Raw genomic sequence first — 26,496 nt, forward strand, 5'->3', positions numbered from 1 at the left:
GTCTACACCACGAGGAGGTGGACCACAACTACGCATGTACCATGGCCAACCTTGACTATCACACACACTGAACGTCCAAAGCGAATTTGGAACAATTCAAAAGAATCTAGACTGACTGTACTTCATAACGTTGATTTTCTGTACTTAATCCTCCACTCTGCAATTTCTGATTTCGTTCCATCAAATTCTCTACCACTAATCGTAGTAACTTTCCTCACTGGATGTCGAACAAGCTTGTGTATTTAATTCGTCGCAAAAATTGCCTCCACAAAAGCTATTTAAAACTCAAAGCTAACTTTAGCTACTTTTCCTTCTCTTCCCTCAGACACCATGTTAAGAAAGTTACGAAATCCCAATATTCTCATTATGTTCACTCAGTAGAAGCTGAACTTATTCGGAATTTCAATTCGAGACCATTGTGGTGCTATCTCAAACGGCTATCGAGATCTTCCAAAATTCCTATGTTAACTAATGATCCAAATATCTCAATCAACTGTCCTCCTGGCATTGCAAATCTTTTTGATACCCATTTTTCTAAATTTGTTGTGTTGAACAGCAACCTTCTGTTCCCTGTTATCCGTTTGAATATAATACTAATGACTGTTCTGATAGATTAGTTCTCACTACTGATGGTGTCCAGTCAGCTATATCCCGGCTTAAAGATTTCACTGTTCCTGGTCCTGATGCCATCCCTGCTATTTTCTTCAAGAAAAATGGTTCCTCTAGTTCCAATTCTTACAAATCTCTTCAATTGCTGTCATCTTCATGGTTGTCATCCTTCAGCGTGGACTATATCATCCCGATGTATAAAAAACATGGCAATAAAGCTATGCCTAATAACTATTTGTCTATTACTATACTGAATAAAATTGCGAATTTTTTAAACTCCTACTTTATAAATATCTTAGTTACTACCGTCATCCTTTTATCAATAATCATCAGTATGCTTTTCTTCCCAGGAATCAACTGTTTCAAATCTGGCCTTGTTCTCTCATTTCCTACAAACTAATTTGGACAAATTAAATCAAACTGATTCGCTTTTCTTTGATATGTCACATGAATTGGCCTCTGTCCACATCGGTCTTCTGCTCTTCAAGCTTTTATCTTATGGTCTAAGGTCCCCTTTACTGGATTTGATGATTGATTGATTTACTGTTTAGAAATCGTAAACTATCCGTAATAACTGATGGTACTTCAACAACTCCTTCATTGAAGTGTTCCTCAAGGCTCACCCTTGGGTTTGCTCTTCTTTATTATTTACATTAATGATCTGTCAACTTGATTTTATTCTGTTAATGTTGAGCGGCAACTCTATGCAGATGACGTTAAACTTTATTTCTTCTTCAACTGACAGTGATGAACTCAGGTGCTGTCTTGATTCCCTCTCACTCTGGCTCAATAAAAATAACTTGTTTCTAAACCCATTGAAATGTAAATTATGTCGCTTTCGCTCGAATCGTGCATTTAGACCCTCCGTCTTTACTGATTATTATATTGGAAACTCTCTAATTGTAAGTACTGATACATTCAAGGATTTAGGTGTCCTATTGCGCTCTGACCTTCATCCCTCTTCCCATGTTGATCATGTAATATCTCAGACTTCCAAACTTCTTGGATGGTGTTCTGTTTATTTTTGAGATTATAGCGTCAAACTTGTGCTTAAAAGTGATTAAAATGTTTTCTCGCAAGTGTTTGAACAATCTGAACTTATTTTGTTATATTTATAGAAGTATGTAGTCCTCAAGTAAAGGCAAGATTCATAAAAAAATGTGTATTGTGTTAATTTTGGAGTGAAACTCGGTAACCAAGATAAACAACGGGCTCCACTTAAATTTTACCAAACCTGTGTTGAAGCATTGAGATTGTGCAGAAATGGTAAAATTAAAGCTATGCCACTTGCAATTCCATAATTTGGTAGGAATTCCCATGATTTTATCTCTTTAATTATTAAGATCAATTTTATTTTAAAGTGAATGGTAATTTGCAATTAAGTAAATATGATTATCTATTTAATACCATTATTGTAAATACCTTGAAAATTTGTATAAAATTGTATGACGTGTATTTCAAAATATCTGTATACCCTCCTAGCCCACTAGCTGTAGTACATGGGATGAACCTAGGGTAAATAAACTGATAATAATAATAATAATAATAATAATCATTCTCTAAGGACGATTCTATGATTTTTTGAAGTAATATAAATGATTTAATTTAATGAACTATTTCGGAATTAGTCACAATCCTACAAAGTGGATACTTTTTATTGACTCAGAGGAGTCCGAAAGGTGCGTTGCTTCACAGAGGAAATAAATATCGGTCAATTCCAGTGTTTCGCTCTGTGAATTTGAAAGAAACATATGAGAACTTGAAGTTGTTGGCCAATATTAAGTATGAACATCATGGTTGGTTGGTCTGTGCTGACTTTAAAGTGATGGGCACGTTACTTGGACAGCAATCGGGCTACACAAATATGCCTTGATTTTTGTGAGTGGACAGTCAAGCAAAGAGTAAGCACTGGGATGTCAAAGTCTGTCCAAAGACGGGCAGTTTGTTCCCAGATCAAAGAACATTGTTCATAAACCATTGGTAGACCCCAAAACTGTCCTCCTTCCACCCTTGCACATCAAACTGGGTTTGATGAAACAGTTTGTGGTCGCTTTACCTCAAGAAGGTCCCTGACCATCGTAGATCAGGTTTTAAAATGAAAGGTGAGTGTTTAGTGGACTTTTTACCACAATGCCATTTTTAATAGTGTTTTCAACATGTATTTAAATATAAAAATCTGGCAAAAGTAGCGTCTTTTTTATAATTTCGGTGCACAAATTCTGCCAAAATTAATAAAAATTTGTGAAAAAGTGTGAAATACGAAATTTTTTGTTTCATGATTTTTGAAGAAACTTGACGTGTGGAAACAAACGGAATTCATGTTTGAAATCATCATTAGAAAATGGTTCAGAAAAACGTCAATGATTTTTTAAATAAATGCAGAGTAGTGTAATCATTCTAACAAAATTACTTATTAGAATTGACACATCAGAGATAACTAGCATTGTCACATACCATCGTGCAAGAAAAAAACAAACAAAGTTTGCTAGATTTAAACTCAGCTATCTCTATAGCCTACACAGAATGCTCTCAGAAAACGTTATCGAAATCGTAAATAACATCATTGATTGGGAGTGGCCCTGCACAGACAAGAAGTTGTAGGAAACTCAAACCAAAGGTTCCTCTCTAACTTTTGGGCCTAAACCTCACTTTATACCATTCATTCTAGATTCGCCCGCATTTAATTCTACTCCATTAAATACATTTTGTTATCTTTATTCTCAATTGGAATGCAAAATAGTTTACGTTGCCTGCAGATGATACGTTCATCCCATCCAGATCACTTGCTGTTCTGGAGAAACCTTGGAATATTCGATGCGTGTTAATAACTGTTTTCAAGCATTTGTATATTACAGATTTATCAAAAATAAATAAAATAAAAACAATAAAGACTAGATTATTACTATATTTCATACCTCTCTTATACTACGTGAAATTAATAATATAGTTTATTAAGCTATTCACCTGAACTACTATATATTAAGGTAACGTTTCAGGTATCTTACCGATACCCATCATCAGACCGTGCTGCTGACAGACTCCTCTTGCCGATGTTCTCGAATGCACGTTAGGCCTTCTCAGTTAATTCTTTATTTGTGCGTATGCCCAAATAAAGACATAACTAACTGAAATATTGAATAAAGAAAAGAAATGCGTTGCATGTTCACAGTGCTTTCGTTTGGGCGAAATACTAATAAGGTATTTCGCTGTTATTCTTCTTCTGTTGCTGCAAAAGTATAATAAGAAGACGCAGCATTTTAAAAATAGCACTATTTGGTTTAAAACAGCATTATTGTTATACTACTGTAAAACTACGCAACTCATGAATGACGTTTCAAGGTGACCGTTCTTTATATAGATGCACTAGAATAGTCGTTTTATGATTATTATGAAAAACTGAATGTTATCCATACTTATTTAGGGAACTATACAATCACGGGCAAATTCTGGTGCGCAACTATATTCTTCGATACCTTGGGGGATGTTACTATTATTAAAGCAATATTTCAAAGTTCCGCTTTGATTTTCCTTTGAGAGAAGCGATCGCAGTGCTGCAAAACATTCCTCTCTCTTGAGTGATCTAAGTTACATTCAGAGAAACTGTTTACTCAGAGAAATTAAATCCTTTGATCTCTCGAGATACGATACTTATCGGAGTTTTTTCCCGAAACCCACGTGTTCGAATGGAACTTCCCATTTATAGCAATTGAACTGTGAAGCATCATCCAGCCAGAATTATTTTTCAAGTTTGGATGAAATGAAATCCTTATTGCAAACTGCAATATAAAATTATAATCTGAAATACCAATGGTTCTTAATTTTTTTTTTCTGCGAAGAACCGTATTAATTAAATTTTACATCCCCTACCCCGAACTCCAGATATTAAAATTTTTAACAAAGAATAATTATCGGCCCTCCTGGATGTACAATTAATTTGCAAAAATGCTAATTTTATGTTCTCTAAAGAAAAATTATAATTCAATTTTACTCAATTTTTAAAAATCAGACTCATGACTCTACGTTTTCTTCACAATTTTAAAGGATTTGCTGAATCCTTAAAGTATTAAATCTTAAAAACCAGTCTCCTACCATTCAATATGATAAATAATAATTGCATTCTTGTCAATGTTTCGGATCTAACTTGGTATCCGTTATCGAAATAAAATTGAACAGATACCTGATCTCCAAGCAGGAAATAGGTTTAAGTTTTTTTTAAATTTATGTGCTCAGTAAGCCGTTTAAAATTGCGTAGAAAAACATGGAATTTCTTTTATTTTTTAAATATAATTTTGAGAGTTCATCCTGCACAGACATAAACCACATGTCACTCGAGGCAGGTGTACTTATGTCCCCTCGCGACTGACCACTGGCTACTGAAATTTCGTAATAAATTCTCTGCTACTAGGTAAATTTTTTGCTAGTAGGTATATTCAAACGGTACACCGAAGCCTGAAGTTCTATAAAACTGCATTAATAGGGCAGACCTAGAAAAATCAGATTATAGGGAGACTCAGATCAAAATAAGTAGTTTTTAAAAATATCAAAATAAATTTGTAATTTTATTGCTCTACTAGTGCGATGGTGTGGTTATACAATCTCAAGCTTAATAAGTAGATTGTATTATGCCAGGTAACTCTGTTTGGAATATGAAGTTTAGAGATAGAAAGCAACCATTTCTATCCTTGCAAAAGACGTATCGCGCCTTACTTTTTTAAAATATGTTTAGTTCATTTCTAAAATTTTATTAATACTTTCATTATGTCTACCAGGGAGAAAAAGTAGATGAGGCTGTTGTAGAGAAGATATCATCTTTTAAGGGCCCAAAAGGTGATATTGTTGTACACGTTGGAACTAATGATATTAAGAGTAGGAGATCAGAGGACTTACTTAACAAGTAAAAGGCAATGTTGGGAAAAAGTCGAGCGTTAGGATTGAATTTGAGAGTGTCTGCAATTCTTCCCAGACACAATAGGAGGGGAGCACCTCTTGAAAGCCTTATGAATCAATTCGGTCATGGAGGGAATGTGCAAGGCCCGTAGGGTGGAATTTTTCCCAGCGAGGTCTGTGCTTGCTAACAGGAGAGACCGCTTCTAGAGGCATGGGATACACTTAAATAGAAAGGATTCAAGAATATTTGCTGATGCTATCGAGACAGTGTTAGGTGGATCGGAGAACTGCTAGCTTGCGAGGGACGGGATACACAGAGGCGGAAAAGAAAGGGATTCTTGCACTGCTTCTATTGGAAAATGCAACAGCCTGAAAAAAAAGGTGTCAGATATTTCAGGCCTTGCTCTGAGTCATCATAGAACAAGTGAATACATGAGCTGTGTAAAGGTAACCAAGAGTAAGAACATGTGCATGTATATTTGCATGTACACTAAAGCCAGGTGCGTTGTGAAAAAACAAAATGAATTTGAAGTACTGATTAAGTCATAAAATGCAGACAAAGTGGGGATAGCAGAAGCATGATATCTCTCAGACATATGTGATGCTGAATTTGAATATGGGGAGTACAATATATACAGGAAAGACAGACAGAACAGGAGGGGCAGAGGGGGATATGCTCTTAGTTAAAAAGCATATTAAATCTAAGGTAGTGCATCCAGTCGACATGGGTGACCAGTGCAACGTTCAATCAGTTTGGCGTTATATAAGCACTGGGAAAACAAAATTGAGAAAAGAGTGGGAGTAAGTGAACTTTAAAGTCACAAACTGGGTTATAGGCCTAATGACTGTGATGAGTATACCAAACAGCTATACAGATCAATGGAGTGGGCCAGCATATCAGAATGTCTTATAATGGGAGATTTTAACTTTCCAGATGTTGACTGGAATTTGTGGCTTGGTTATTCACACACTAGCAAGACTTTTGTAGATTTCTTGGATGACTGTTTTCTCCTGCAGCACGTTAGAGAAGCAACAAAAAGCAGCTGTTGTAATAGTATTTTAGGAGCATCAGCAACTAAGGCCATATTGCTTTGTATATACTGTCTGTGGATTGCTTGTATTCTGTGGTCGATTTTCTGTTTGCTGGGCGAAAAATCCGAGTTTCTGGAAGTAAAAAACTATGCTGTCCTCGCCTGAGAACGACTAACTCAGTCACGTTGTGAAAAATGGTGATAAAAATTCTTCCACTCATCGACGGAACTCAAACTCTGGTCTTTTCAACCCTGTGTGGGGAAGACGGAAATTCTACCATTCAAGAATTTAAATTTTATTTTCCATTTGGCCTACCATAGGATTTTATTTACAGATTAGAGATGAAATGAAATGAGATAAAATTTTGAAAAATTTCTCATATGGTTGACATTTATAAAGCAATAAGTTGTCATTGTACAGACAGACATTGTGAATTGTCTGTCTGTACAATGACAACAGACAATTCACAATGGTCTTATTAATAAATTTAATAAGAAGTCTCAAGAAGATTGGTTCAGCCAATTTATGACACTTCATCCAGAACTCTCCATCAGGAAAGTGAAAGGCCTATCTAGAGAAAGACAAATGGTATGATTTCAGAGAGAGGCCAGCAGTTTTTCTGGAAATTCAGAACTAGTAGACGAATGTGAATTGGATGCCTTTATAATCAAGATGAAACCTGTCTTCCAATGAAGAACACGCCTCCAAATATCGTGGCACAAAAACAGATAGCTATGCTCTATCTCTAAAGAGAAAAGAAGTGACAATTATCGTGTATGTCAATGCAATAGGATCCTAACATTCTGATTTGTAAAACCGAAAAGTGTTCGTAAGTGATGAATAAGTCACTGGGTTGCCAAATGCTGCAAAAGCTTTTATGAAAGAATCTGGCTGGATTAACAAAGAAGGGTTCTTTGCCTGATTAAATCAAATACAGAACTTATGCGAATAGTGACCATCCTTATCTCGGAAAGCCGCTATTCGCATAAGAGCCTTCATGTAATAGATATCTGTCTGAGTTTCATATTTGAACATTTTTTGCTTCCACCACAATGTCTTACACCCTCCAACCTGCACATATTCAAGCAACTGGAATGCTGCTTTAACCAACAAGAAACCTCTCGGTTACGATCTAATCGACTTAAAGTATAAACAAACTCGTATTTGGAAGAATAGTTTGAAAAGTTCGGAACGAAGTTGCAGTAGTTGGCAATGGTGTCAAACCTCTACAAAATAAGGGATATATCCTTGGAATCGAAGTGAACTTTAAAGTCACAAATACCGAGGCCTGGGTCTAAATTAATATATTGAGGTGGTGGCCTCGACAAGTAGGGCATAGCCTAATTTACGCCTAGTTAGCGTTACATTAGCATGCGATGCAAGAAAGCAAGCTTATGCCTCACCAGCCAAAAAAAAAAAAAAAAAAAAAAAAAACACCACTCCCATTTCACCCCTCCAATCGTTCCAAATACCTGTCCAGCTCAGCCTTAAATTTATTTAGGCTATCAACTTCCACAACAAAAGATGGAAGTCTGTTCCACCAATAAATTACCCGCTGGCTAAAGGCAAATTTACGCACATCTATTCTACAACTATCTTTCTTCAATTTGAATCTGTGCCCACTCAGGTTCTTAATCTGAACAAGAGGAAGAATCCTATCAGCAATCAGCTTGCTCAACCCATTCAAGGCCTTATACACCTCAATCAGATCACTTCGCAGGTGCCTACTCTCCAGGCGCTGCATTTTGCAGAATTTAAGCCTTCCTTGGTAAGAACACCCCTTTGTTCCCCTCACCAATCTTGTTGTCCTTCTTTGTACTCGTTCTAGCAACTCTACATCCTTCCTAAAATGAGGCCTCCAGACCTGTACACAGTACTCTAGGTGTGGCCTGACCATTGCCTTTATAACGGGATAATCACCTCCCCGTCCATGTTAGCAAAATTCCTATATATCATTAACAAGATTCCATGACCTTCCCTGGCAGCCCGTCTGCACTGCTCAGCGAACTTCATATTTGACTGCACAATTACCCTCAGGTCTTTTTCACTTTCCACTTCCCTGAGTGTAGTACCATACAGTTGGTACGTTTCTCTTCGATTATTGCTACCCATATGCAGTATTTTGCATTTGTCAATGTGAAACTTCAGTTGCCACTTCTCAGCCCATTTTCCCAACTTCTCTAGATCCAGTTGGAGTAGCATACTGTCTTTACTGTCGTTAACAACCCTGCCAACCTTTATATCAATTGCAAACTTGGACATTAAACCTGATATATCTTCATCAATATCATTGATAAATACTGAAAACAACAATGGGCCCAACACCGAACCCTGGAGAACTCCACTAATAACATTTGTCCACAAAGAGCAGTGTCCATTGATTACCACTCTCTGTCGTCTCCCACTCAACCATCCCTTTATCCATTTTAGCAAGTTACCCTTAATGCCATACCTCTCAACATTTTCAACCACTGTGACAGGATGGTGGTGTGTGTTAAACGGCAAGGCAACTAAGGCAGAGAGTCAGCATATTGTGTCTGTAATCGAGCGTATTTTTCTATTTGGTTGCTGGACGAAAAATCCCACTTTCCCGAGAGGAATTCAATCCTCACATGAGACCGACTAATTTAGCCACGTTGTGAAAAACTCTTAAATTTCTCGGGCGTTGAAGGGATTCGAACCCAGGCCTTTTCCTGCCATTGTAAAAGTTCTTAACTTCTCCTTTCAAGAAATAACCATCAGTAAAAATAAAATCTGAATTACAAATATTACGGGTAACACCAAAAAATATTGCTTTAATTAAGAGATAACAGAAAAGAAATCTTTGTAATAAATCTAAGCTCATCAGAGATTCTGTAGACAAAACGGTCAAACTGCTATGAATTTTGAATTAATTACTCTCATCCAAATGTTTAAAAATGAGTTTGGATTCAATGCCCAAAGCGCAGAATCTGGGATCACGGAGTGTGTTAATGTTCATAAGGGAATTTCTTTTTTGTGGAAAATGCCTCGTTTATCAGATATCCGGTTCATCCTGGCGTTGGTCCATTTCGTCCTGTGACTCTGGGCAAATATCATAATCAACAACTATCAATAATCTGTAATTATAATTTTGCTGTCATTCGTTTTGGAATTAATATTTCCATTTGGAAGAAAAGTGATCCGATTCACCTAGGTCTACAGTATCACTCAAGTTAAAAAAGCAGTATCCGACGACCAATTGGTCTAACAACAGGCTAAACTACAACCAAATATGAAAACAAATAATATTTAATACAAAAGAGACAATTAATAATTAGCCACATTACTACTAGAAATACACACTAATGCCTGAATGTGTTTCCCAGTTGATGTTTACTTTCTGAAATTATGCTCAAAACGATCCTGTTGTTTAATATTTTGAAAACTTTTTTCTCAAATGTTAAATGGTATCATCGCCAATTGCGAATTCGAGTACATTCGCGATTAATTAATCGTGGCGTCCGAATGTTAGGATAATGAGAATTCGTGCATAATATTCTCACATATTGGATAAACTTCTGGCAAAAAAATTTAATTTTAATTTAACCGAAATGACTTTTAAAGCATCTTAAGTCTAATTATGCATTAGTAGTATTATTAGGCATTAATGTTTAATCTATTTTAGTTGCCAAATATGAACATTCTGGTTGTTAATGCGTATTTTCCATTTCGACCACTGTAGTATATATTATAGGGCGATTTAAAATCCATGCGACCCAATTTGTAAGGGTTATTTAGTTGTTTGAGTGAATTGTTTTAGAAATAGGAAGGAATGAAAAAAATTAAACAGTATGGGAATTGGTTGGATTCCATTGGGGGGGGGGGGGGTTGTTCCAAACTTCAGGGAAAGAGTAAAGTTCGGGGGAGTAATTTGAGCAAGTGTCCATTCTGTATCTGACTTCTGTGTGGTCAAGTAGAAGTAGGTTTTTTGGTGGTCAGAGTTCACATCTCGTGGTAGCAAGATGAAGAAGAAAAAGAAAAAAAAACGTGAGAGAAAGAAAGCCTTGATAATGGTCAGTTGTGCAAATAAGTGGGCCAAGAAGAGAAAGAAAGCCTGTCTGCTATGAAGGAAGCATAAACGCAGGGAAATTGGAAGTAGCGGTCAATTCTGAATGCAAGTTTGTTCCTGTTTTTTTTTTTTTTTTTTTTTTATTGAACTCCGTACTCCTGGACTCAATAATCTAGTTCTGTAAGCAATTGAGTGACAGTCCTTTTAAAAAAAAGAACATTCCTGTTGTATTTAGGCAAGTTAGTTACTAAGGTTGAGATAATTTGTTATGAATGTAAATGATTTCGAAATAACGTAAGAGTGGTAAAGGGGATGACTATGATGATAACTAGAGAGTAATTAAGGTAGAATGGGTGATCTATAGTGAATGTTATTGAGGTAAGAGGTAATACATTTTGGTAATACAGTTGTAATACATTTCATGTGTTAAAGGTTAGAAAAAATATACAAAAAGAGTAATAAGAGTTGAAATGAGTTTTACTGATGTAAGTGATAAAAATTGGTAATGGAAGAGAATGATTGAGTAATCATCGAGGATTCATAAGATACAACTGATGGTAATATTATGTAAATTGAGAATAGTTGATGAGAGCGAGACAGTGTATTTTACTAGTATGGTTCATATATATGGAAATTGATATGCATGTATGTAATTATTTGTTTTTTATGTAAATGCTGTATATAATGTTCATTAAAGGTTTGTAATTTTTTGTAAATAAATGTGTGTGTGTGTTTAATGTTCTTCTAACACCCGATTTCACCCTAGAATCTGGGATTTTCTGTGAATTGCAGTCAGATTTGCGAAATATGGGATGGGTTTGAGATGTCAGTAGAGTTTAAACAAAATTCAAATTAAATCAATAAAATTTTATCATCCCCCCCCCCCACAGCTGTAAGATGTATTTATGCACGTTCAGTGAAAATGGATGTTTATTTTGAGGCGATTTAAAAAGGTACATGAAGAAAATGACCGACCTGTCAAAGAGGTCAAATTGTTGATGCACGTTAATCAGGGGCATCGGTGACTAAAACTACTGATTAGTTTAATGTATCCATAGTAACTGTATCGAAGGTGTCTTCATTCACCAAGCATGGAAACACAAAATCTGATAGAAAGAATTGTGGCAGAAAATCTAAGCTGATTGAAAGAGACCTCCAGTCTCTCTCGTCATCACTGAAAACAATTATAGCACAACAACATAAAACTACTCCCTCAAAAATAACTGCAGAATTTAATCTGAGCCAATCCAGTTTCTAAGAAAACAGTTCGGCAAGAACTCAAAGTTGAAATTTATATTAAGCCACTATTGCCAGGCCACTCGTTACTGGTAGTAATGGTAGAAAGAACATGCAGTGGTGTGAGGAGCACAAAAACTGGCCACTTAATGATTGGAAACTTGTCATATTTTCAGACGACTCATCATTCACATAGTTTTCCCGACATCAGGGTGAGTTTACGTTTCGCGAATGGCAAAAGGAGCATATCATCCTGACTGTCATGTACCAACAGTCAAACATGGTGGTGGATCAACGATGCTTTGGGTAGCAATATCTTACGATTCTTTAGGTCCTGTCATCACTCTAAACAAGCGAATTACTGCCACTGATTACCATGATATTCTGAGTGACCAGATTCATCCCACGGTGCGTGTTTCTTCACAAACGATGCAACGTTTCAAGATGACAATGCTACAATGCACAAGCCAGTCTTGGTTTGAAGAGTGTGAAACTGAGGCTAAGCATCTCCCATGGCCTGCGCAGTCACCATACAAACTTTATTGAGCCACTGAGATCATATTTGGTGAGGAGATTGAGAAGCAGATTTCCTCCACCCTCATCACTCAAGGAACTTGAAACGTTCTCCCATGAAGAATGGTACAATATTCCTCTTAAGATGGTTCAAGATTTATTTGAATCTATTCTACACAGAACACAAACTGTTTTAGGAGCAAAGGGTGGCACAATTCCATATTACTGCATACCTGTAATTGTTATCCCACGTGATTCCATTATTTTGTCCATCCCTATATATTAGCTTTCAGCCACTAACCATAAGCATTTAATATATAATGAAGACAGCATGTCATTTTCCCAGGTACAGTACATATTCATTATTAAACATCCAATCCAGATTAAAAGTCAAGTCATATCGAATCATCAGAAATTTGAGCCATTATTGTTCACACATACGTCAGGTCTCATCTAGCATTGTAAAAAGAGTCTGGAGTCTGGCCTTACATTTAGAAAGAGGCCATTTTCAATATATATTTCAATCTTAGTTATAAATATGTTAATGATAACAGTTTAAATTAAATTCAAAACCTGCATGTGTTTTGAATCACCCTGTAGTTAGTTATAAGACATCTAGAGAGCAGTACATTTAACAATAAAAAAATATTGTTTTGGCACAGTTTCCGCGATTCTTGTAATTGACGAATGAAAAGTGCAAATTCAAACACTTTTTTTTATACTTTCGATGTGTGAAAGTATTAGCGTAAAACAAGTTAGTTTGTCCGCCATTTCTGTAAGGTTCTTTTTGGAATCCTTTACACCTCTTCGCTGGACTCTGACATTTCGCAGAATGCAGTTGCAGAGACACCGATCTAAACCAAAGAATAGAAGCATTATTGCTCTCTGGATTGTCGCTATAACAAACAAGTTGAATACGATTATGGCTAGGGAAGACAAAACCTGTCGAAATTTAAACCAACCACCGCCATACCATGATAATGGGCCCTGGTGAAGACGCATGTTGCCTTTTTGGAAGAGAGAAAGAATTCAAACTGCATATTAGTACAAAGAAATAAAACTGAAATTACATCAGAGAAAAGACAGGTTAGATTTTCATGTCTCTTGTGTCTGTAAAGTCCCTTCATTCCAATGGTCGATTTGCTTTTTTTGTAAAACAACTGAAGTATAAAATAACTGGACTTTACCGAGGAGAAAGCCTGTGACCTTCTCCCAAAACTGACTAACTCAAACTCACCATCGAGCAAAAAGAGTCATAAAATAAGATCAGCACAAAATCGAGAAGATTCCTAGATTGGTGACATTATTTGGCTATAATTTTTATTCAGCAGGAAAAAATAACTACAGACTAAGCCACAGCAACCAGAAAAAAGCATGGAAAGAAAGATCAGAGAAGAGTATATGTGAAGGACTCAAAAGAAGGATAGGGTCGTAATTACCGAGAATGAAACTAAGCGCAAATTGTAAATGGAAGTGTAATTTGCAATAAAAGTTATCTTGGAAGAGAAAGAGAAGGAACTATTTCACAGGTTTTTTTTTTTTTTTTTATCAGAGGGGAGGAGCAGATAAATGGGCATAAAGCGACCCAATAAACAAAAATCTTTGTTATTTTTGTTTTTATAAGGTATATATTTCTTTTGGCGTTGTTAAACTGCTTACTATGCCAGGCGGGCCATTAAAATACAGATCTTAAAAAAAATTCTCATTTTTAACGTTTCTTCAGTTCAATCCAACACAAAAAAAATTATCCCAAAGAAAAGTAAGCGTAGTTTTTTTTATTATCCTCCCCTCGAGGATAACTACTAGCTCATTGAGAATGACTTATCCGAAGTACAGATTTCAGACTGAAAACAAAATGAAAACCTTTAAAGCAATCCTAACTTAAAATGCAATAATAACGCCCTCTACAAGATCTGCTTTAAATACTTTATCTTCAACTGCTGCAGGCGATCAGAAAAAAGATCAGCAGACAATCCATTTATGAAATTAAAATAACATTTAATTAAATCCTAGGAAATACGAAATCCTTTATGTTTCATTTGAAAAGAGATTCAGAGTTACTTTACAAATGTTGGTAGATATTTTTAGGGATCGTTTGAAACTGAGAACGGCTTTGTATAAAGTGAAGCGTGTGAAACAAATAAACATACACTGAGAATCTAAAGTACTACCTTATACGCACTTGGAAGCTAAAATATCAATGAATAGTAAAGAGAAGCGAGATGAAGAAAGATTTTAAAAATGAATCGGCCCCTTTGTTAGCAGATGACTGAACTGAAACACGCGCAAGGAAAATTGATTCAGGGCTTGCAGCTGTCAAGAGTTTGTCGTTGAAATTTCTATCATCGTACTTTAAACTATAAAGGAACCTAGTTCCACCAAAGCGGACGTCACCAGAACTCTGTATCTTTGGTGGAGCTTATTTGCTTTCACAACACACTCCTTCGTCAGCCGTCAAAACCTGGCGCTGTTGCCATTAATCGCAATTTATATGCGAACTTGTCACATTTCACTCACAAAACATATAAAGAATGGGAACTCTTCCTCGCACGCATACCTCCAATATTCACATATTAGCTTCTGACAGAACAAGCAGCTACAGAAGTAGCTGAACTATAATCTGACGACAGAAGTCGGGCTATGTGAGTATCGGGCATCACATAGTACAAAGCATTTGCAAATCCCTGATTTTTGACAATAAAAATCTACTTAAAAGTAGCAAGATATTTTTAAAAATCTTTTAACTTAATTTAGAAAGTTTCTGACAGGTGGTCCTACTTTCCAATATCATGCGATCTCTCACCGTATTTGTGTTAGAATTTTATATATGTATATTGATATCAATGGCCTCCAAGACTCGCTCATAACCGATTCGAATTCGGCCACTTACACACGGTGTGGAAAGGCCTAAATTGAAATTTGTCGATATATTTATTGGCTTTTCACACTGTGGTTATATTAATCGCTATTGGGCAACAGTTGTACATTTCCCCCCCCCCCCAGAACTCGGGTTTTTCATCAGGAAAATCGACCCCAGAATACTCGCAATTTACAGACATTACATATCAGGGCCTCATAGCCTTATCTACCTCAGCGCCAATTTCAATAAATGAATTAAATTTGAACTAAGCAGCCGAAACAGAAGTATTGAGTTTGGAAGTGATTATTCCAATGGACTTAGTAGTTTAATGATAAATTTCTTGAATGTTCCACAGAATTTCACCATTCGGTTTGAAACAATTGCTAAATGGGTTAAAAACCAATTCGGTTTTTAACCCATGTTTAATGTTCGGTTTTAATGAGTTAAAAACCAATTCGGTTTTTAACTCATTTCGATCAAATGTGATGAGATAAATTTATTTTTGTAAAATATATATTTATAATTTTTTTTAAATATTATACTTCAAAGTTTTTTCAAAATAAAAAAAAACAAAAAAACACTACTGATACATATAGAGCTATTTAGATAGTCTTAATTATCTGGATTTTAATTGTAGAATGGGAGGTCAGATTAAATATGGTCCCCTTCCTCAAGATTTAACAGATGGAAGTGAAACAGCTACACGAAAAACCAAATGCAATTATGAAGATGGGGTTTTGTAAAAACATTTTTAATTTATACATAGCGAAATTAAAAAAATTGTTCAGTGTAAATTTTAATTACAGCTTTTTTGTTGTTGTATTCTTTTCATTCTCAATATTTTCCAGACGCATTTTTCGATTTATAAACAGCTTCCTTAGCAATCTCGACCTTAGGTGCAGAGCAGAGTTGCAGCGGACTGCTATCTGAAACCATATGAAAAAGACCGAAATTGAGAAATACTTTCCGTTGGGAAGAAACAACTTCAATGGGCTTTTCTTCACCCTATGATCGAGTTAGTTGGCATGGGTCGAAGGCGTCATGATTTTTTTTTCTCCCAAGAATTTTTAATATTTTCCTCCTGAAAAATTAAACTGACCACAGAACGGCTGGCTTTGCCTCATGGTTATGCTTTCCTCAACGCATATGCTAAACAGCCAAATGATGCAATTGAAACAGAGAGGGATTAATAAAGAATTATTGCTGTGTGCTGGATTAATTATTTTTTGCTAGATAATTGCATTTTCTTAAGAAAAAAAGTATTCCATCGACGCTACTATCTCCCCTTGGAGAAATCTCTGATAATTGTCAGAAGTTTTTGTAATAAGACAGCGAGAGGACAATTGCTAAATTATTTCCGATATTTTGCACCTTTCATTTGTCTATTTTCCTGACACTGTCCGTGCACATCGACAATTTCCGCTCTCTGATAACGACAGTTCTTAAGTCAGTTGACTGGTTGCTGACACCCAACACTCTAATCAGCCTTCTACTCTTCCAACCACATAACAAAGCGAAGAAATTCGTTTAATTTTTGCTGAAAGAAAATCAAATAAAAGCGTGTCTCAAGCGGACTGTCAGAAACTGTTAAAAGTTACTCATATACAAGAAAGTAATTAAAGGTGAAAAGTTTGCTAAAAACTCTATAAATTTGGGATTGAAAAGGAATTCTGCACCCATTATTAATATTTTGCCCATTAATCGCCCATTTCTATACAATAAGCTAAAGATCCTACTTCTTCACAAAACAGAAAATAAAATCTCTTATAACCAGATCTATATACTCTCCTCCAAATAGTATCCGGATACAAGTCGGTTTCACATTAAAGCCACTTACTTCAATACCGTGTGGGTTCACCTTTGGCACTGCACCTCACTCGGTCCCCAAGGGTAGGCTTTCTATCCAGGAACGATGAAGTGAAGCAGGTATCTTCATTCCCCCAGCAGAACGCTAACCACTCAGATACCGCTATGGGACCTGTTAGTCTCGCCTGCATCCGACGTTTCAGCTCATCCTATAGGTGTTTATGTGATTCAAATCGGAGTAGCCAGCCATTCCAACTTTTACTTATTAATGTCCATGAACCAATCTCGAACAGCACCGGCGGTATGGCATGGGCATTGTCGTGTTGAAATCACCATAGGTTTGGACCAAAGAACTGCAACATATTGAAGAGTATTGAATTGTCCAAGATATGAAGGTAGGCAATGGCATACATGATTCCCCGCACAATCACCGAAGGCCCAGGGACATATCATGAGAATAGCTCCACTCCATAAGCCCACCTCCTCTAAATTTCATTGTTTCCATAATGCAGTCTTGCGGCAGAACGCTTCGAATGCATCCTTCACACTCATCCATCTGATCGGAAGAGGGTTTAGAGAAATTCGTCACTCCGTTAGAGGAGTGATTTACACTGCTCCATGGACCATTTACGGCTTTTGTTAAACTATGCAAGGCATAGCCTAACCCCTGTTGACGTCTTAAACTCCGGTTGATGCTTTACAGGGAAATCTAACAAGACTGTTGTACTGCCCTTCTGAGTACCCTCTGGTAATGCGGCGCAAGCTAGCGTAGTCTTCCTGTGTGTTGTTGGACGGTGATGGTAGCGTTACGATAACATCACCGATAGTCGACTTCAGTTGGTGTAGGCCGCCAGCAATTGCACGAATCGACAAGCCAGCAATATGTGCAGAGAGACTGATTGACGAAACTCGCTCATACGCATCCTTTACACCAGTCTGAATTTCTTGCTTATTCGCGAAGGCCCAATGGACTACGAAAACCGAAGTTTCTCGGTACTTTTTCGAGTGTATAATAAACCCCTATTCTATAAATGAAATTAAATGAATACGGTAGTAATGAAATATGCGTTTGATAAAATTGCTCTAACACATTTTTCATTACATTTATCCTTTCAATTTACTAACTCTTAAGGCATCTGGATAATGATTTCTGTCGTAGTGACACCTGTTGTCTACAGTCTGAAAAGATGGATGGGAGGGGTCCTCATTCTGTTTTCTGCTGAATCAAAAACTTTCGTTCTATTATCTTTTTTTTTTCTTAATATAATAAAGTTCACAGAAAGGTGCAGTTGACCCTTCTTGCCACTACAGATTACAACAGATTTCAGTTCCCCCTTACAAAAGAGACAATCACTACCTGCCACATCACACCACAGTCATTTCTAAACTTGCTTTCATTTTAAAGGACAAAGTATTCGGTATTTCAACAGATCTCATTAACTATAATACACCCACGTTTCTCTTTCTTCTCTTTTCGCTCTTGTTCTTTGAATGTACATTGCTAATAATTTCGCATTACTATGTGTCTAAGAATAAGAAAAATCGTTACTGTTTCTTCCGAAAGAAAGTTAAAGAGAACTGTAGATCGAAATGAGCTTTCAGTCGCTACTAATGCTGCCATTGTTTTGACAAATACTTAGAACTTCAATGCTAATACCTTCGCGCATACGTTTGTGTGGAGTCCACAGTCACTCAGATTTTATAGACCATTACGCACGAACACCATTAAACAGTCCTAGAGGGTACAGCTTTACCCTCGTGAGCACGCATCTGTGGCTGATATCCTTGGTAATGTTTCATTTTTTTAGCCAGTAGAAACGCAGATCCTGAAACCTGTGACCTTGACTCATTGCTACTGAGGAACGATATGGTATCCCTGACATCATCTACTTCTACATTACATGTGGATACAGTTTTCCTCAGAGATTAATCTCCATAATCACACTATCAGACTACCACCGGCGGCTTACTAGGCTGCACGCTGCACTTTGCATACGGAAAATGATAGATGTTTTCCCAGCTATAAATATTTGTGAAGATATATTTAACTTCTTCACAACACGTACTGACTTATTAATAGATCGCTCGCCTATTTGAAAGGCTTCGAATAAAGTGAAAAACTCACAAAAAAAAGAAAATACGAATCACTGAAGTGTTCTATTTTTGGCGGACTGTTATTGAAGTGATTGCTGTAAACAGTGAGGCAGCTGTTTTAAGGATAACTGAGCTTAATACGTCTAAGTGGTGCTCAGGATCTGTACTAAATCTTAGTAAACTTGTGATCGCAAACAATACAGCTGAGCATGAACGTAAGCTAAAACTGTGGGTGTAATGGTTCCAATTACTCTAACAGCTTAAGACTTATCTTCTAAAGTCGGCCTCTGAGGCACTTTTCTTTTTTATAAAGCTGCTGAGTGAAACAGAAATTATCTAACTGCGTTTAAAGAATATCAAACGATATAAGTAAGATCTATGATTACACACGTATCTCAAATCCATCCTTTATTTTAACGACAAAATTCCGTACAAAAATGCAAACAAAAAAAATCTATGGGAAGTTCTGTATGCAAAACACAATTTTCACAAAAGTTAAGTTATAGGGTCATTTATTTTTCGAAGGCGTTTGCATGCCACTATTTTTGTTTGGTTCGAAAACAAAAACTAGTTAAATTCCTTGTTCGACCCGATTTTGCAAAATACTCAGTTTAAACAGTATATTCGCTGCTTGGACGATAATGTAGATACACGATTCTTCATTACTGCACAATAATGCACACGAACCAGAAAAGGTAGAGCACAGAATATTCAAATTAGTCAAAATCTCGCAATTATGGCATGAAAATAAAGGCATATTTCTTTAAAATTAAATATAACTGAGTTTTATAAGAATATTTTCACAAAATATTTGATGCGGTTGTATCAAGTTAATATTTTCCTTCATGTCTTACATTTTATTGTTGTAATTAAGCTTTTGGACACTAACGTACAGGGTGATTATTTTAAATGACATCCCATGACAATTCGAATAACTTCGAGTAAAAAGGATGTTAAAGATATGAAATTTAAAAGTAACGATCTTTATTCTCCGAAGTTACTGAATTCAGAAGCAGTGTTTTGCAACGGAAACAGGGACAGATATCCGCGGTCCCCAAAATATTGAGAAGCCTCATGCCACAAAGATCACTCGAATTTACTATGGGAATGAAAACTAACTTTTGTCGATATTATTCTGATGGAATCTGATAACACATACACAAAAGAAACCACAAAATGATATCCTAGAAACTATTTAGGTCGAATATTTAGCTACTTATTCTATTTCAAGAAGCATTTCTTGTAATAGAATAAGCGCAGAATAAGTACGCTTATTCTATTACAAGATCGTATGTAAGACTTTTCATTTGACGAATAGTATGTAAGACTATTCGTCAATCTAAAAATAAATGAACAATAAACGATGGGTTTCAATTGCATATATAAGGTAACAAATGGTGGCAGATGAAGTCAACCCATTCGTGCTGTATTAAATTTTAAAAACTGCCGCGTGTCCATCGAGACAAATGGGTGGGTTAAACAGAGGAAATAGCCAAATGTTTTGTTTTCGAATTTTAACTACGATCTCGTCTCTAGCTTAATAACAGCTACAGAACATAAAAAGACCAATATCTCCTTTATTTTCTATACGGTCGAGATTTTAAGTTCGTTGGTTCAGCATAATAAGCAGATCTCTCTCTCTCCCTCTCTTACGAACTACCTTTTGGCTGAATCCGTTTGTGCGTTCTCATTACCAAACTAAATATTCAGCGCATTATGATTCTAACTGACACATTAGCGCATCTCAGCTCGATATATTGCCTATTTTAAGAATATCTGAATGATTTATTGGATAGAAATGTATTATTTGATGGTTCGAGACTTCGTAATACCGGGAATCATAGCCATGTTCCCCTCATTTCCAATTCTGAAGGCAGGTTTCTTCATTTCTTTATCCTCCCTGCCTCTCTTTCGCCTGGACACACGTCACTCGGACACCACTATAGATAACTGTGCTGGCGGTTTGTTATCGGTTTTCGACCTATCGGTCAATAAAAATCAATAAACTCTCAAAGTTTGGGGCGAAATAGGAGGAAAAAAAGCTCGCTATCTTTATACAAAACTTCCAGGAAGTCAAAAACAAGAAAGTCATGAAAACAACCGTAGGAGGCATCGTCATTAAATCAACTTTCTTCAAAAATTCTCTATATGTAGCTTTTTCCAATGCGCTGCACAGACCACATAAGATAGTTATGTTGAATCTAAATGAAATCACATAGCACATAACTATTAGATCATGTGCCACTTAGATCTCCATTTTAAACGAATAACAGCTAGTAAATTTACATTATCAAGCAAACTGGAGATCAGTCAGACAAATATTTATATGAAAAATCGTTGCACTTTGTGGCTAACAGAAGAAAGAATAACTGCCGAAGTTGTCATTTGTGAGCTGCTTAATGCTTGGAAAGTGATAAATTATCTCTTGGCCGGGGGAGGGAGGGGGATCTTTGGAGCAAACGAAACTTCCCGCGTGACGTTCAGCAACTAACACTTTATTTTGTTGAATAGATAAGGTTGCTGCCGTTACAATTTGAGCGGGATAATCTACGTATCTACAAATGGTTATCCTGCGTCTCTCTTTTTATGTTAAGTGGGGCAGCGAAAATGACTCCAAGCTTTTTAGTGACCAGTATACAATCGGTTAATTTGATTAAATTAAATAATTTATTCTCTCAGTTTCGCATTCTAGTGCCATGAATCAGGAATGAACAATCCTGATTCATGGTATTAGAATACGAAATAATGCCTGATTTGCTTGCTGACGCCTTACCTTACCGTCGGCTTCTCTCTATAGCTCTGTCGTCTGATGAAATCCAGCTCCCGGCTCGTTTCGCCTTCGGTGCTTGAAGAGGGAGCACCATCCTTACCCGGAATCTGTTGACCCTTCCTCGAAGGGTGGGATTTTCACCAGATGAGCAAGCCACATTTTCCGTGCAGTTTTACAACTAGTGTGTAAAACTAGCTGTCTGCTTGCCCCCCCTCCCTTCCACAGAAGTGGAATTACTTTATTAACACCAAGAAATTAGAATGTCTATTCTAATTTCCTCTCTTCGCCTTCCCTTCCTGTCTCTAGAGCCTACCCGCACTCTCGTTGTGGCAAGAGTGCAATCAGTCCAGCCAGCTGTCCCTCTAAAGGCTAAACGGTAGAGGCCCGAAGGGCTAGCCTTCCAAAATCCTTGGATGGAGGAAAGCAGCACAGACAGAGTGGATGGTCCGCTTTCTCGTGGCTGGGACGGGAACTAATAGCTCTCCTGGTAACTGCTGCTGGTTAGTCATACAACACAAATTGGTCACCACGCTAAACACGAACCCTATATCAAACTCACGAGTGGCTCAGAGAGTTCATTCCTTTTCACAGTGAAATTCGGCGGATTTGTGAGGAACCCTGGTACCGTCTAGACAGGTAACACTTATGTCTTTATTCTAATGCCACGAGTGAGCGAATCTTTAGTCTGATGAAGAACATGTAGCGAAGTGAAAGAAATAGGTTGATTCTTAATACGTTGGAAGCGGAATTTATGGTGAAACGTAATTTCGATTTTATTTGTACACAGTTTAAGAAATATTTCATCTGAATAATGGAAAAAAATTGCTCAAAAATAAAATTCAAAGATAAATATACATAAACAAAAATTAAACCGGCAATAGCCGTCAAGTGCATTAGAATGCTATAAGAATGACTTTTTTGTCTGAATATTTGCTGATGACATATATATACCATATATCAAAAATCAATAAAACTTATTAAATATATCTATACCAAGTAATTCTTTCAGATCTTACCAAATTAAGGCAAAGAAGAATAATTACAGGCAGTCAGAATAAATGATGCGGAACCAGACCCAAGGGTTCCCGAAACAAAAGTAAATAAATACAAAGCAAGTTTCATTGTTACACCAGAAAACCTATTCATCATGTTTCTTCGAAAATGGAGACCAGACAATTTTTTTTGTCTTTTCCTACGTTCCACTACCACTATTGTATTGACAGCATTCCAGATGAAAACAAAAGGCTACATAATAGAACTGCGACGACTGCTCTCTATGAAAGCAAATGCCACTCACCTTCTACACCAAGCACCACAGCATAATCTCCACTGCGACCATTCTGCCCATGGCCACATGTTTACGGGCCGTTGAGCTTGCACTGAAGTAAATATTGTCTGGCCACGAGATGAGTTTCCGTATTTACTGCTGCCTTACATCTCCCTGGTCGAACTCTCCAGCGTTGTCTCTTGTGCAATGCATTTAACGTCTTACATCTCTACTCATTTCCAATTTCTTTGGTGACTTGGTATACGGCAAAGGTCACAGGCTGGAGAAGAAACAAAAAACTCTCTCTCTCTCTCACCATTATAAATATACTGTAAATGGTTTCACTTCTGTGAACTTTTAAAATGGCAACATTCTGAATTATTAGTATAGCAAGATTAATTCAACAAGTTCACAATAAAATAATAATAATTATTATTATTACTTGTCTCCTTTTCGCAACAGGTTTTTAAATTGCCCCTCACCCACTGGAGTTTAATAATTTTTTTTTTCTTGTGAGGTAACTCTAGATTCAATGGAAAATAAAAATGTTTAATCAAATTAAAAGAATGGATATACGCTATTTAGTATTTCTTTTCGGCTTCAACGCCTTTTCCTGCATCAGATGGATTTTTATTTGTGTAGACTCCATGCACTGATTTACTTTATGCAATTACCTAAGATGTCCTATCTGAGGATGTTCAATTTTTAAAACACTAAAATTTGAAGACTGAATAAAGGGCTACGGTTACATCGCATTCACTTTCGTTTATCTTTGACATTAAACGGCCTTACAAATTTCTAAATTTATTATAATTTTTCACCGTATAAACAATGGCGTATAACTAGATTGTCACCTCGGTTACCATGGCAACAAGTTCACAACTCCCTAAAAATAACAAAACTTCGTATCTGTTTTATTTAAGAAAACAATTGAAACGTTTACACACGGAAAATTTCCTGAATGTCATAACGAATGCACTGAAATTGCAGTATGTTCTCTTTAGAAACTTTAATAAGCTCTTCGTTCCAAGATTTCAGCAGAACTACTTACCGGTTATTTGTCTTCAGGACTTCAACTATGTCTTTAAGCAAAAATGTAATGGGACTTGGATGCACTCATGGAAAAGTTCGTGTACCAGCAAATGCCATTCTGCACCTATATAGCCAACAAAGAAATGAAAAGTTGGTATCTGTCTTGTTTAATCGGAACACTTATTAAGGGATAACTTTGATTTCTTCGCTTTTTTATTATCAATCAAAGCAACAGTATTGGGTTCATATCTGATAAGGACAGATAAAACAAACTGCACAATAACTGTCATTGGCATATATATGATATTGTTCCATATTGCACACAGACGATATGAGCCAAATAAAAAAAAGTAAAATTTTATTGGTTCTCTGTAAGACCTGCAATCTATTGGTGGACTCTTGAGAATCACAGAATCTTATCTGTAACTAAAATATCGGTAAACAGTGGATGACTGGATTTTTGAGTGTGTGAACTGCCCGTTGTGGACGCTATTATAGAAGTCAGAAGCTACTGAGAGGAAGCAGTTCATACTGGACAGTTTCCAGTGCCTGTTTGCCTTCAGGCAAACTGGTTTAGCAATGATAAACTATAACTACTAATGAAATGTTTAAAGCGATCTGGTGAAGCAGCCGCGGGATTCATAAAAATGATATTTCTTGAGCAAAACACATATGGGATTGTTTTTTTTTTTATTTTTTATTTTTATTTTTTTTTTTTCAGTGAACATATTTTTCAATTTAGTTGAGTTTCTCCCTGAAGAGAAAGGTTGACTAAACTACGACAGCAAAAAAAAAGTAAACAAAAGCGAAATTGTGTCATTATGTTCTAAAAGTGACTTGGATACTTTACAACGCAGCTACTGAGTCCTCGCTAACTCCTTTGTGGAATTACTTTTACAACTGATCATTTTACAAAGGACATGTCCGCTTATTGATCCTGTCAACGAAGGTAAAATGAAAGGCAAAGCAAAAAATCTTGTTTGTAGACACACGGAGTAATATGGCCTCAGGACTAGAACTGTAGCCGAGTAATCAAATGCAGGGACACAACACTATACGCGTTTGAGATGATAGTAGTTCTCGGCCACGTGATTGTTAAAGAAGGTGATGTTATTGTATGTTATCTTTTAAACCCCTCTGCTCGTATGTGGCTATCTCTTAATATCAGCAGAACTTATTCATTTATAAATAACAATACAGTATTAATCATTTACGAGGGTAATTCAAATATGAATAAGAATTCTTTTATAAAAGTTTCTCAATAACACAAACATTGTTAATTTTTCTCCAGGTAGTCTCCCTCTTTATCTCTAAACTACGCCATCTTCCTGCTAATTTGTGAATGCACTTTTTTTCTCTCTTTTTTTGCCAACATAGCTTTGTGGTTGTTGACAACCAGAAACGCACGACTTCGAAAACTTGTTCGTCATTTTGAAATTGTTTCTGTGCCATGTACTCTATTAATGGACCAAAGAAATGATAATCGGAATTTACAAAGTCTGGACTACGGAAAAGAGTGAAAGGGCATTGTTTTGGCGGAAACAAAAATTCTTTTCTTATGTTGACGAAAACTACATGCAGTCTGCAATGCGTTTGCAGCATCTATCGCTTTCCTTCAATAAACTGAAAGAGTAATCCACATTAAGAGTCTTCCGCCATGTAAGAAAATCATTGGAGATGACACCTTTTGAACCAAAAAAAAAAACAGCGAGGAGTTAGTTTGAAACATTTTCACAACCTTCGGTTTGAGGTCTTTGCATCTCTCTCATACACCAATGATTGTGATAAACATTCATCGCCATCCTGAGCTTTTAAGTTAGATAAAAATTTTACCCGATTTTACGTTTCCGTTCGACAAAAGCTTAAAACCAGTGCACTACAACGAAACTTTGTACTTCCCTTTTAGACATGACGCCTACTACCGATATAACTAGTCTTGTCATGCTTACTATACAGCAGCAAATATTTACTCCACCGCCCGACGATGTCACCCTAGCGGCTTCTCATCTGTGTTTTTCACCAAGCCAGTAATTAAAAATATTCTCATTCATATTTGAGCAACGCTTCTATTTTTCACTTGGCAGTGTTTATTTATACCAAATTCCATTTAATTTTCAAAGTACTGTTTTTCCCTGTTTCTTTAAGCCTTAATCTTGTTCGTGAAATCCTGAGATTTTTCGTGAGTCAGATCCATCAGAATTTTTGTATTAGCTAGGAAAGGAAAACTCGCGATCAAGGGGATTTTCGAAAATCACTTAATGTATAGCTTAACTGTTGTTAATACAAAAATTTGTATAATTTTATTGCCCAAAAATAAATCATCAGTCTTATCATGAAGTGTAATAGTCGTTCAGCTTGAT

This window comes from Mastigoproctus giganteus, chromosome 5 (genome assembly GCF_048544385.1).
Source record: "Mastigoproctus giganteus isolate SK-2022 chromosome 5, ASM4854438v1, whole genome shotgun sequence".
Classification (NCBI taxonomy): Eukaryota; Metazoa; Arthropoda; class Arachnida; order Uropygi; family Thelyphonidae; genus Mastigoproctus; species Mastigoproctus giganteus.